The sequence below is a fragment of the Pleurodeles waltl genome, chromosome 12 (assembly GCF_031143425.1).
Source record: "Pleurodeles waltl isolate 20211129_DDA chromosome 12, aPleWal1.hap1.20221129, whole genome shotgun sequence".
Lineage (NCBI taxonomy): Eukaryota > Metazoa > Chordata > Amphibia > Caudata > Salamandridae > Pleurodeles > Pleurodeles waltl.
This window is the reverse complement of record NC_090451.1, coordinates 297,133,421-297,145,596: the sequence shown is the minus strand read 5'-3', so window position 1 is coordinate 297,145,596 and position 12,176 is coordinate 297,133,421.

Below are 12,176 nucleotides of genomic sequence, written 5' to 3'. Positions count from 1 at the left end.
TGGACACTATTATCAATGCTCCAATTTATTTGATTCCACACATCCTGAGAGAGAGAGGAGGTGACAACCTCCAGTGTACCACCCATTTCCAGATGTTCAGACCATGGAAGAAAGAGGTGTTATAAAGAGGTTTTGTCTGAATATGCAAACAATACAAGATTTATGTCATCAGTTGGAGCCTGATCTCATGCCTCAAAACACTAATCCAACATTTAGACCATTTATTGTAAGACTCATGGCAGTATTACACTTTCTGGCCACAGGATCCTTTCAATATACAGTAGCTATATCTGGTGGTATGTCACTAACTATGACAGCTAAATCAGGTCCCCAGAAGTGACGATTTAGCCAATGTGAAGGTTAACTTCTATGGATTTGGTCACCTCCCACATGTGGTTGGAGCCATTGATGGCGCCCATATTTCATTAGTGTCACCGCAAGCCAGTAAACAAGTCTATTGAAGCAGAAAGCACTTTCTATCTTCCAACTTGAAAGATGCCTGCTTGCCGGATTTGTATTGTCAAACATCTGTGCCTGGTTCCCAGGTTCAGCCCATGATTTCTTTGTAAAGCAAAACATCACCATACCCCAGCTGATGTCACAATTACAACTGGAGAGGGCTGGTTGTTGGTAAGTAAGATCTGTCCTAACTTTGTGTGTGCATTTCAGGTGATATAATCAGAAAGTGTGTGAGGTAGACGATAGGCTCCAACCAATTTCATTTTTGCCTATCCTTTAAGAAAATGTATGATATATCCCTTCCTTCCATGTTCAGGAGGTCTGCACCTGTAAATGTGATCACTTACACAGGATAATACAGTCATGTATGATTTGCTATGTTTCTGCCATCTTCCTAGCTTATGATTGGACCAATGTAATAAAAATGTTGTAAGACAAGACACTTGTATGTATGTTTTGCTGTTACTTAGTTGTGATCCTGAGGTAAATATTGTGTACGTATAACATATCAATGCTTATACAAGTAGATTGTTTTGTCATTGTATATTTCACATGGTATTTCATATACACATTGCTAAATGTGAAATTTACTACAGCAGCCAATGAGGTTGTGACTTGTGAATTTACATTCAGTGCAAAAACAAACATAAAAGAAAAGTGAAGTAGTCAGTCATGGTGAATGAAACCATAGATGTAAATGCCAAATCATCTGTAATCCAAAATTCAGATTACTCCTTCCATCAGAAACATAATAGTATCCAGAATTGGTCCACAGAGTGAGTGTGCGACACAAAATGGAGGACATTAAGGTTTAGGTTTCTTGTTGGCAGTGGTGGGTGTCTTGACATCCGCACCTCCTGGATATTTACATAGACGTCCCCATTTGCAGAAGCAGTAATGTCTGACAGTGTTTCTTCCTCTGGCAGGGCCTCCCTTCCTGTGGCTGCCGCAGATGTAGAAGGGCTTGATATAGTTGCATTACATGAAGAGTTAGATAGTGGTGGAAAGGATCTGGTCAGGGTTGTATGGATGTCCATCAGCACCCCTGTTATTGAGCCCATGTTGGAGTTATGGGCCTCCATCTCTTGGTACATGTCCCTCTGCAGCTGCTTAATTTTTGGGAGGTTGGTAGGTACCTGGTCCATCCCACCTTATGACTCCTGATAGACACCCAAGACTTGGCTGATGGTGTCCTGGTTATGAGTGGCCCCAGTGGCGTTAATCTGCTGGTCCACAACATCCCTCCCATGGACCCTACTCCCACAAGCCTATGGCCTCGTCCCATAGTGCCCTCTCTAACTGTATTCTGATTTCTCTGTGTCTGGGCTGGTGATTTGCACTCAAGGACTGGGGGTCATAAGATTTGAGTAACTGTACTAGGTACACATGTTGGAGGGAATGTTGGTGGTGTGGGCATTGTAAGACTCACTGTTGCTGTCTTCCCAGGCTGCCAGATGTGCCGGGTCCGTCATCCACATCCACATGTCCAGGAGTGTTGTCATCACTGAGGGTTTCATCTGGGGGAGGGTTGGGAGTCTGTTCTGTGGACAATCTCTGCCAAGGTGCTGTGCCAGATCGACCTGTTGTGGATTAGAAAACATTGTTGTTAGTAGAAGTGTGTTATCTACATCCAAATTTTTTGTATCACAGTAAGTAGAGACCTAGGAAAATCTTAGTAGGCAGGGTTTCCTATTGTGATATATTTCCATGGTATTAAACTTGTTGACAAGACATTTGTAGAGGCTGCAACAATGTGTTAGAATTGAGCAGCTCATTAGTTGCTCTGATTTTAAAAAGGAATTAATGATCAAAGTTCTTTGACAGAATTTACTGATTGTTCAATCCTATTCACAAAGTTATCAATTCATGCTTAACAAATGGCAGAATGATATTTCTTCAGAGAGGTTTAACAAATCAGTTTATCTGCATGGTGATAATTCGATCTCCATTTTTTTCACACTTTTTGCAAACTTTTTTCAGTTGTTTTAATTCTTCAGAAAACCATGCAACTTTTCCATGAGGCTGACATGTTTTACAAAGTTTCCTTAGAATTAGCTCATGGATTATCCAGCTCTTAAATGCCGCATAGAGCAATGAGGATTCATGTGTTGAGCTAAAATTAGGCATAGACTCACATAAATGTAAGCTCCAACTGTTTATGTCTAATTTGGAACAGTGATGAGATTACCATTTTAGCCTTGGGTAGTCTTAATCTAGTAATTGCAAACGGTATAAGATAATGATCTTTCCAATAAAGAGCTAGAAGACATTCAACTGTCAAATTATGTATGTTAGTGAACATAGGATCCAACATGTGTGCCTTGATATGCATAGGTTCCCTAACCAGTTGCTGCAGATTAATCATGGACAGATCTTTCAACAGATTAGTGGTCTGAGTACAGTCCAAAGCATCAAAATGAATATTTAAGTCGCCTAATAGTAACTATTTTGTTGACTGGAGAAAGTGGGCTGCAGTACATCAGGTAAAATCCTAATAATCTCTGTGGCCTGGCAAGACGCACAATATATTAATAGCCTAGAAAAGGTGAAAGCTGGGACAGCTTTAATGAAAACATCAAGATCTCACATCCCAGGATAACCAGGGGATTGAACTTACATTCTAAGCTCTCTTTAACAATTACAGCCACTCCTCCTTCCACCTTGACTGTCCAGTCATGGCTGGCGATTGTGTACCCCGACGGTAGACTTATTGCTTGATCAGACCCATTATCCTCCTTCAACCAGGTTTCCATAAGGAAATTCCCTACTGGCTGCAGCTCCTCTAAAAAAAGAAAACAACTCTAACTTATGCTTAGGAAGTGATCTATAGTTAATTAAATGCATTTGCCAGACATCCATAACCTCATGAATCCCTTCATTAAATACACTGCCTGGGGACAGCGACTGAAATAACTTGGGTGGGTCTAAAGCATAATCACAGCAAGGGCATGTAATGGAGATTAATACATGTGATGTTATATGCAACAACACACATTGACAATCTAACGTCTCTGATACTTTGGGCATTGCATATTAAGAAAGTAGATGAACAGCACAATGGCAAAAGTTGAGATGAGAGCATACAGTACATTGAAGTTTTGTGACAGTTATTGTGGTGTAATTTACCAGACTCCCCTTCCCCAGCTAATCCTGTCAAGCCTTCAGGATGCAGCATGGCCAAGACCTTCTCCTCCAAGGGAAAGAGTTGGAATGGGAGCTGGGAGGACAACCATCAGTCTTCTGGGCCTCCATGTGTTGCTTGGAGACCAGGGAATGCACCTCCCCCACAGGTCATCCCACCTCTTCCTAATATCTTCCTTTGTGCGCAAGGTGGTGCCTACAGCATTCTCTCTGTCAACTATGTTTTGCCACATTTCCATTTTCCTACTGAGAGGAGTGTGTCCAGGGAGGTCCTCTCACCAGTTGGATACTTTTAGCGCCTTCTTCAGGTCAGTTTCAGTCTTTGACTTAGGCTTGTTTTTGGAGCTCAGAATCCTTCAGTGGGGCAAGACTGAGGCTGTATCCAATGTTGTCTTCAATGAGGCCAGACACCCTCCCACCAAGGGTACACTGAATTTGACTTGTTGCTGTAGAGAAGCTCCAAGTAGGAGAAACCTGTTTTCTTAGTCCATTGATTTTGTGACTTGGATGGATAGGCTGGGGTAGTTAGTCACAGTCCTCTCAAGGTCTGAAAGTCCCAACATTTTCCAAGCCTCAGGTTTTTAGTGGCGGTAGGAGAAGCTGCACTAGATATAGATAAGGGTCCCAGGATCTCAGGAGCATCACTTGGGAGTCAAGGCCCACTCCAACAAAGGCCCCCAACAGGATCCTGATACACATCAGTTGGGCACTTCAGTGAACACTACAGCTTGCAACTTTTTGTAGCCTTGTAGCCACACAGGACATCAGACACCCAGGGCCGTACTGGCCATAACACGCATCAGGAATTTCCCTGAGAGGCTAGAAGCGGGGTGGTTTTACAGTGGTGGGGGCCGGTTTTGCAGCAGTGCTGCAATATCAGCCTCCAGTAAAAAAAAACAGCAGCAGCGCTTCACACTTGCAACCCCACCCCCATCCAGGGCTCATCCAACAAAATTGCCAGGGCTTTTTTTGGTACCCACTCTGGCCCTGCAGTCACCTGATCCTTGAAGTCCACTTCTTTATCAAGTACCCAAAAGGGAGCAGATCCTGTTCTTCAGGGCTCCCTTCAGGTCACACATGGCAGGCCCAGAGCTCTTCTGTTTTTTTACAGGTCCAGAAAGGGCTATGAAGAGGGTGCCATGGGGTCTCATATTTATGCCTGTTACTTGCTAGTGGGTAGGGCGACTCCTGGCTCCTCCCTAATATTGTCCCACACTGATGGACGAATACTCCAGGGTAACGATGTCACCACCAATATTAAACCCAACACATTCAACTATGGGGTGAAATAGCGTAAAACACATTAACTCAAGTCAAGATTATACTTTAAGTTTTAACAGATACCTCCTTTTTTGCCTCTCTTCAATAGCTATGGCATTGTTAGCACAGGTTTTAAAGAGTACGTGAGCTCGGGTGGCCTCCGATTGTTCTAGTCGGGTGTAATTTATAGAGCATTGAAGGAGGTATCTGTTAACTTGAGCTGTGGACTCAGACTTGATTGAATCTTGGATTGTGATTGTGGTTAAATATAAAGAAATACCAATGATCCTGATGTGGCTGTAATGAAGACATGGCCAAATATTTTGCCTTGACCTGCTAGAAATGTCAGATGCAGTTGCTACATTTTGAGTTTTTATACAATTGCTGAACTTCAGCTGAATATATTTTTCAAATTGATGTTTACCGTGTCTATCGTTTCAGATTACTTTTTACTTCAATTATTGATGACATAAATAGTGCAGTATACAAAACCCACAATGCTCCAATTAAAAAAGCTCAAATGTAGTGCTGGGTTTCCATCACGGTCACAGGAAACAACCTGTTTCCACTGATTTGTTTGGACTGGCTTGACAGCGCTGTACTGTCTGCTTGTCCTAATGTTACCCATGTATTAACATATACACACACAGAGTTTAGGCTACATACAGAGGAGTAATACTCTCTCACTCATGCTGCTGGCTGTTTGGTGTTTCATTCCACCGCCTATGGATTGCTTGTCTTGTAATGGATAAAGGACTATTTGACCCTCAAAAATACATGAAACACTCAAATATGAAATTGTTTATCTCATGAATGCATTTTCTACAGAAGAACTATCGTTTTTTTGTTATTTTTTTTTCACTGCGTCAGGCTTTTCTTAAATGCTTTCGGCAGTGCACATAATGCAAGCCATACTTATTGGCTTTGCCAGTGCTTGTTATTTGAGTTCATACACAATGTGCCTCGGTTGTTATTAGCCAATGTTTTAAATAAAGTAGTCCCCATTATGTCATCTGTTTCTGAAAATAATCGAACCAGGAAAATACACTCTGCAACAATGCAGCAAATTAAAGCAGATGTCTAAAAGTACACTTTCCCATCCACCTTTTTCCAAATAACGCAATGGAAAGGGGTTGACGGGATTTGTTTTGCTTTTAATCTTGGTAGTTGTACAGTGGATTTTGCTATCTATGATGCAGACAGGCTGCAAAAAATATTAAAAGGCAATAAAAATGTATCAGGTAGTCAAAATATATGGGTTTATCGCATAAATATTTACTAGCAACATAATGTAATAGAAAGGAAGTTTTATCTCCGAGTCCTTGACCTATGGCTGCTTTTACAAATGTTCTCTGTTCATTAGCAATTTCAGGTCACTTTCAAAACCTGTGTCACCAGTGTACAGCACATGTTTAATGTACATATAAAACACCAACAGTATTACGGCACAATTACTTTGCAACATGATCTTCTGTGAAGAAGACAAAGAGACATCTGCATTTGCATAATTACAGCACTTTACAGGTCTTTGGGGCAACTGATTAAAAACGTTGATTTACGATAAAATATGTTTTATTAAAAGTTACCAAGATGTATTAAGCTACATACTATGCATAGCATTAGACAATGACAGTTTTGGGGCATAATTGCTTTAATGTGGGCAATTAAGACTAAGTGCATGTGATTTTAGTGTCTGCCCTACATTCCTCTGGATGATTACTATGATCAATACACATGATTTGTATGGCGCTTCCTATTGATCGAATGGTAAAATGAACGACCTTCCTTTGAGGAAGTAATTTGCTAAATTATGACACTACGGAAAGTCTTTCTCGGTTCAAAGGTCAGGGGTAATGGTACACAGAATAAAAAGAACCATTTTATGCCGCATGAAAGTAGGCCTGCATTACATGTCTGTCAGTCTACTGACCTTTACTGTGGAGCAGTGGGATATCACTTCTCTCTTTGCTGTAGGTTATTAATAGTGTTTTTTTCATTGTACTGTTGCACACTAAGCACTACGCGGAAGTAGAATAGCTGAATACTTGGCATTATAAGCTGCAGCAATGTAGGCAACCTTGGCTAAGACCCTCATTGCCATCAAGATTCCAACATTATAGATAATTACCTCACCCTACAGACTTTCCAGTGTTAGTGAATCTCCTGAGTTTAAGATTCTATGTTAGGACCGGAGACTAGGATTACGCTTTCTTTCTTCACTTTTATTTAAGTAGCAGCCATGTCAGAACATCAGTAATAACTACAACTGCCATCAATATGAGGGAAAAGTTAATCCAACAAACATCCAATCAGAGTGCCTCATAGTCCATTATAGATCCTCGTCAGCACACTCCCTTCCTCTTTCATCACTGCTTGTAGCTGTCAGATAAATGCTTTTTGTGTATTACCCTGCAGTGCTCTTTGTTCCTTATGTTCTTTGTAAAGGCTGTTTAATAGTGTGACTAATCCTTATGTCCTTTTCAGGAGCTTGTAATTTTCATCCTGTGAAAGAACGCTTACGTCTACACAGTGATCTTGTCCCTGAGATGTCGGGGCTGTGCGGAGTGGTCCTCTGACTGCTTGGGGATGCCTGCATGTCTCTTCGAGGTTACTCGCTAACATGGTGCACTGTCTCTCAGTGTGCTGTTTGAGTTGACGCACGCAGAGAGCTGTCTGCAGCATACTGTGCCTGTCCCGCTGCACTGCCTTATTCTGTGCTAGGGAGATGATCCATGGGCATTGCAGTGGGTATTCCCATGCAGCACCCTTGGATTTTGATGCATTCATAGATTTACAAGACCTTGTAAACCTGGAGATGTGCCTAAACCTTACGCCTCCCCAGGGGAGGCGCAACAAGGCAAAATATCTTTCATGGTGTGCTACATTCTGTCCACACATAGAAAGAGGAAAACGTCTCTGTGGATTGTTTTGTGTAGGAAGGTGCCTCTTCCTACACAAAAACAATCCTATCCAAAAAAAACACAGGCACCCTCGCGCCATGGTGCACAAGTGCCTGCTTCAGCACAAGGTTGCCAAAACGGCACTGATCCACACAGCATTTCTTGTAAATACACCCCTGAGCGTCCAAGGACACTCGTCAGCTGTAGATGCATTTAGTGGAAGGGACCTGGATGATCATGACAACAACAGAATATGGTTATGGTGGAGACTTTGATACTCAAGAGAAAAGAATGATGGTGAAAAATAAGGACACAACAGAGGTCAGTTTTGAGACACTGCAAGACACGAAATACAAGAAAACAGGATAAGATAGCAGAAACACAGGAAGGCAGGGTGGAGACACATATGAGACATTAGAGAGGAAAAAAGTAAACCAGGGAAAATACAATGAAAAACACACTGAAGAGACAAATAAAGACATAGTGGGGTATGAGTAAGCCCTGAAAAACAGACACACACTGCGTAGACACTGACATGGAGTGACACCAAAAACAGGAGAGTAACTGGGACACTCTCACTGCAGGAAATCCGTAGCAGATACAGATATGAGGGATCCTGCCCTCTTCCAGATTAACCCAATTTCCTACAATAACTCTACCACCTCTTCCGAAATTGACATGTAGAGGCATTTTAATGCAATGCAAGCCTTTCTGTTTGATCATGTAAAACATGAAATGCTACTCCCAATGTTTCTAAACAAATGTAGCCAGTAAATAGCATGTGATCATAAAGAAAAGAGCAAAGAAAAAGGAGAAAAAGTAACATTTTTATCCGGGCTATGCAGCCCAGAATAGACAAAGAAAATTACTGCTAACAGTTTAATAATGCCATCATTTTCTTAATGAGTAGAATATCGTTTAAAACATAACACATTTTGAGGTGTAAGGAATGCCTAATCTCTTTTACCTCTTGAAGAATAGTTAAGGAAGTAATATAGGTGTATAGCTCTCCCTAGTGGGCAATACTGAACATTAAAGGCTTGGGTTGGGCTTGGGTTGGGCTTGGGCCTTTAGCATGGGAGCAGGATCTTAATGGCCAGTATGGTCCAGCTATGAAAGGCTATAAGACCATCGAGAACATTCCACCACTAGAGGGCAGAATGTTCTAATAAATAAAAAAAAGGCCTCACAGAGCCAGAGGGGAATGGAATCCCCTAAGGCTCAATGAGGCCTCTGTTCACAGCCGTTGCTATGTATAAAACATTTGAAATGGGTTAGCAAAGGTAAAATGATTGGGTTTTTGGATAAAGCATGTCTAGGTAGGTGGTAAAAACATTTCTGTTTTAATGGTAGATATTGTCGGTCAGATTGATATAACTTCTTGTAGTATTTTGTTTTCACCATCTGTAGTCTGGAAGCCCATGCCTGGATGAATAATTTGGACTGTATTTCCTTAACAGACTAAGCAAGCAATCTGCTGTTAATTTTTCCCTTTTTATATTGACACTGAACTATTATGATGAGTAAACAATATTTTCTTTTAGATAATGGTCTTTTTAAGTCCTAGTTTGCCTTTTTTCATCAACTTTACGTTTTGATGGCTATGTAAGGACGTGCATTTGTTTAGATTCTAATCTAGCTGTGAGGCTTTTGATTTCAGACAATAGTCTTCCTTTTTTTCGTAACTTGAACATTACTTTGCCTCCATTAGTTGCTTTGAACACCTCCCAGATGGTTAATGTTCTGGCTGTCCCAATGTTGTTGATGTTTTCCTGAAACAATAGTGCAATTAAAAGTACATAGAACCTCTGGATCCTATCATAGAGTGTTATCACTAAGCTATTTCTTTGGCATAGTTAGTTCTATAAACATAACAAATGTTAATAGAAGAGTGAAATGGACTGGGAAAAAAATCGGGATCTTGGCAACTTCTGGATGGCTTGTTGAGTGAGATATTAATAAGTAATCTATTCTGGAGGCAGTCGTATATCTTCCAGAGATGAAGGTGTAGTCTTAAACTTAAACATTGGCATTGTTCAGGCTCCATAGCGTGATCTGCCCCTAAGTTCCTGTTTAAACATGTAACAGCCAAGGCCTTTATAGACCGAGATTGGACTGTCCTAAAATTGGTGCGTTCTAATCGCAGTGTTTTTGATGCAATTAATGACTCCTCCAACTGTCACAGTAGCCCACAAAACAGTACATTTTAATGATAAATCAAATATTGCTGCTGGTTTGTACTCATTTAGGCCACACTAACTCAACTCTTTGTAGCTTTTGCCTCCTCAATTACATTGGGCACATGTTCATCTGCTTAGTTGATCCAGCCAATGGGGTGAATATGACAACTTTCAGGGGTTTCTGAAAATCACAACCCTTTTGTGAATGGAAAGCACAGAGGAATAAATAATGTGATTAATACATTTTGAGGAAAAATAATATATTTTCCTAGATGTTGTTAAATGTATTTCCTGTAAAAGAAAAATGGGTTAATTCTTATCTCTAAGCAAAGACCATGCACTGCTAATTACTCCACATGTTATAGTTAGGACATAGTTTCCATAGAAAAAGTGTTTTTTGACTTGCTTATATCTTTTGTGCAGTTTAATGACTTTTTCCAAGAAAATGCCCTCTAGGGTCTTGTTGTGCAGGAAAACGTTTGGGGTGATCCGTCAAGCAGGGGCCTAGAAAAAGGTGGGGGGTCAAAAAAGTGTGTTTCCCATGTTAATTCCCATAGACTCTTTAGACATGCCTGCAGCCCCAACTGCTTGATAGAATTACACCAAATTTGGCAGAGAGGTAGGTTTTGGTCCGCAGATCTTACTTTTTGTTGTTGTAAATCCATTCAGTAGTTTTTGAGATATTAAAGGAAAGCAAAATTTGTAAATCTAGAAGTGTGAATAGTCCCGATTTCGTGCTGAGATTTGATTGTCTGTCAACACTTCAACCAGGAAATGTTGACAGTCATTATGGGGCTCAGCTTCAGCTGAGTCCAAATAAAATGGAAAAAAAGAAAAGGGTGCAGGGCACGTTTACTCTAGCCCTCTATCCTTGGTCCAGAGGTCCCCATGGAACTCCAGTAGGACAAAAAAAATCAAGGTGATATTGGCAAATTTCACCATGATACTTTAAAAAAAAAGCAAACACGGTCTCCTGTGCTTGCTTTTAATATTGCCCCTTGGTGGGCCAGGTTCCGGGGGCATTCCCATTGTACAAAGGAGGGGTGCACAGGGCCCCCCTCCTACGGGGTACTAAAGCCCAAGGGACCACCACCTTCCCGGGGCTATATATGAATAAAATGCGAGGCGTGGTGCGTGGTCCACCCCGGCACCAGGAACCATCACCTCCCCAGGGCTACATATTACCAATTGGTGGAGGGGCATGTGGACCCCCCTGGGCCCGGGGGACCACCACCTCCCTGGGACCATTAACTTTTGTTTAAATAATGGAGGTGGGCTGCACGTCCAACCTCCTGGAGCCATACATGGCCTTGGGGACTGCCACCCCCTAGGGCTGCCCCTGCTACCTCTGGAGGTGCCCACCATCAGGAGGCAGCTGTTTGTTTTGGTTGGCGGGAGATGACTGCTACTACTAAGCAAAAGGAAACATAACTCCCCTTCCAGCAAGTGGGAGCATTAAAACTGCTCCAGCTTGCTGGGAGCAAAGTTTTCATCTCCTTCCCTTCCTGCATGACAGGAGATGAAAAGATTTCTCCCTCATGCAGGGAGCTGCATTTTCATTGGCTCCCTGTGTGTAGGAGCATTACCAGCTCTTGCAGGAGGCAGGGAGCCGGCTAGGACCATGGGGGCCTTGAGGATCCCCCCACAGTCCCTTCACTTTTTCTCTCTCCATAATGGGATGAAAAAGAGAGAGAGAGATTGTTATTGCAATTGTCTCTCCGTAAAATGACTTAGAAGCGTCACACTGACATGATGTTTGGTACGAATGTTGTACTTACATTTTGATGCACAGCAGAAAAGAGTCTCTTCTGGCCTACTGGTAAAGCTTTTGGGCTATTATACAGAAGGTTCAAATCCTGGTATCTCATGGCAGTGTGTCTGTTTATTTACTTGTGTTTTGAATGTAAAAAATTGCTAGTGATGAAACATTTACATCTTTTTCCTATCAATAATCTTTGGTTTGAATGTCATAGATATGTCTGTAGAATGCACTATAAGGAGTCACCTGTAACCTAGTGGTTAAGGTCACAGGCCCTCCCACAGAAGGTTGAGGGTTCCAGTCCAGGTGCGTCAGGTATCATCCACTTTAAACATTACATACATACAAATATAAAAAAGGTGATCTCACTCTTTTTGGCAAATACATTTTTTTCAACTTGTCAGAACATTTCTCATTCTAAGTGGTGTGGGTGTTTATAGGGAGTTGACCCCAGGGCTTGGCCACAGTCGAAGGCCA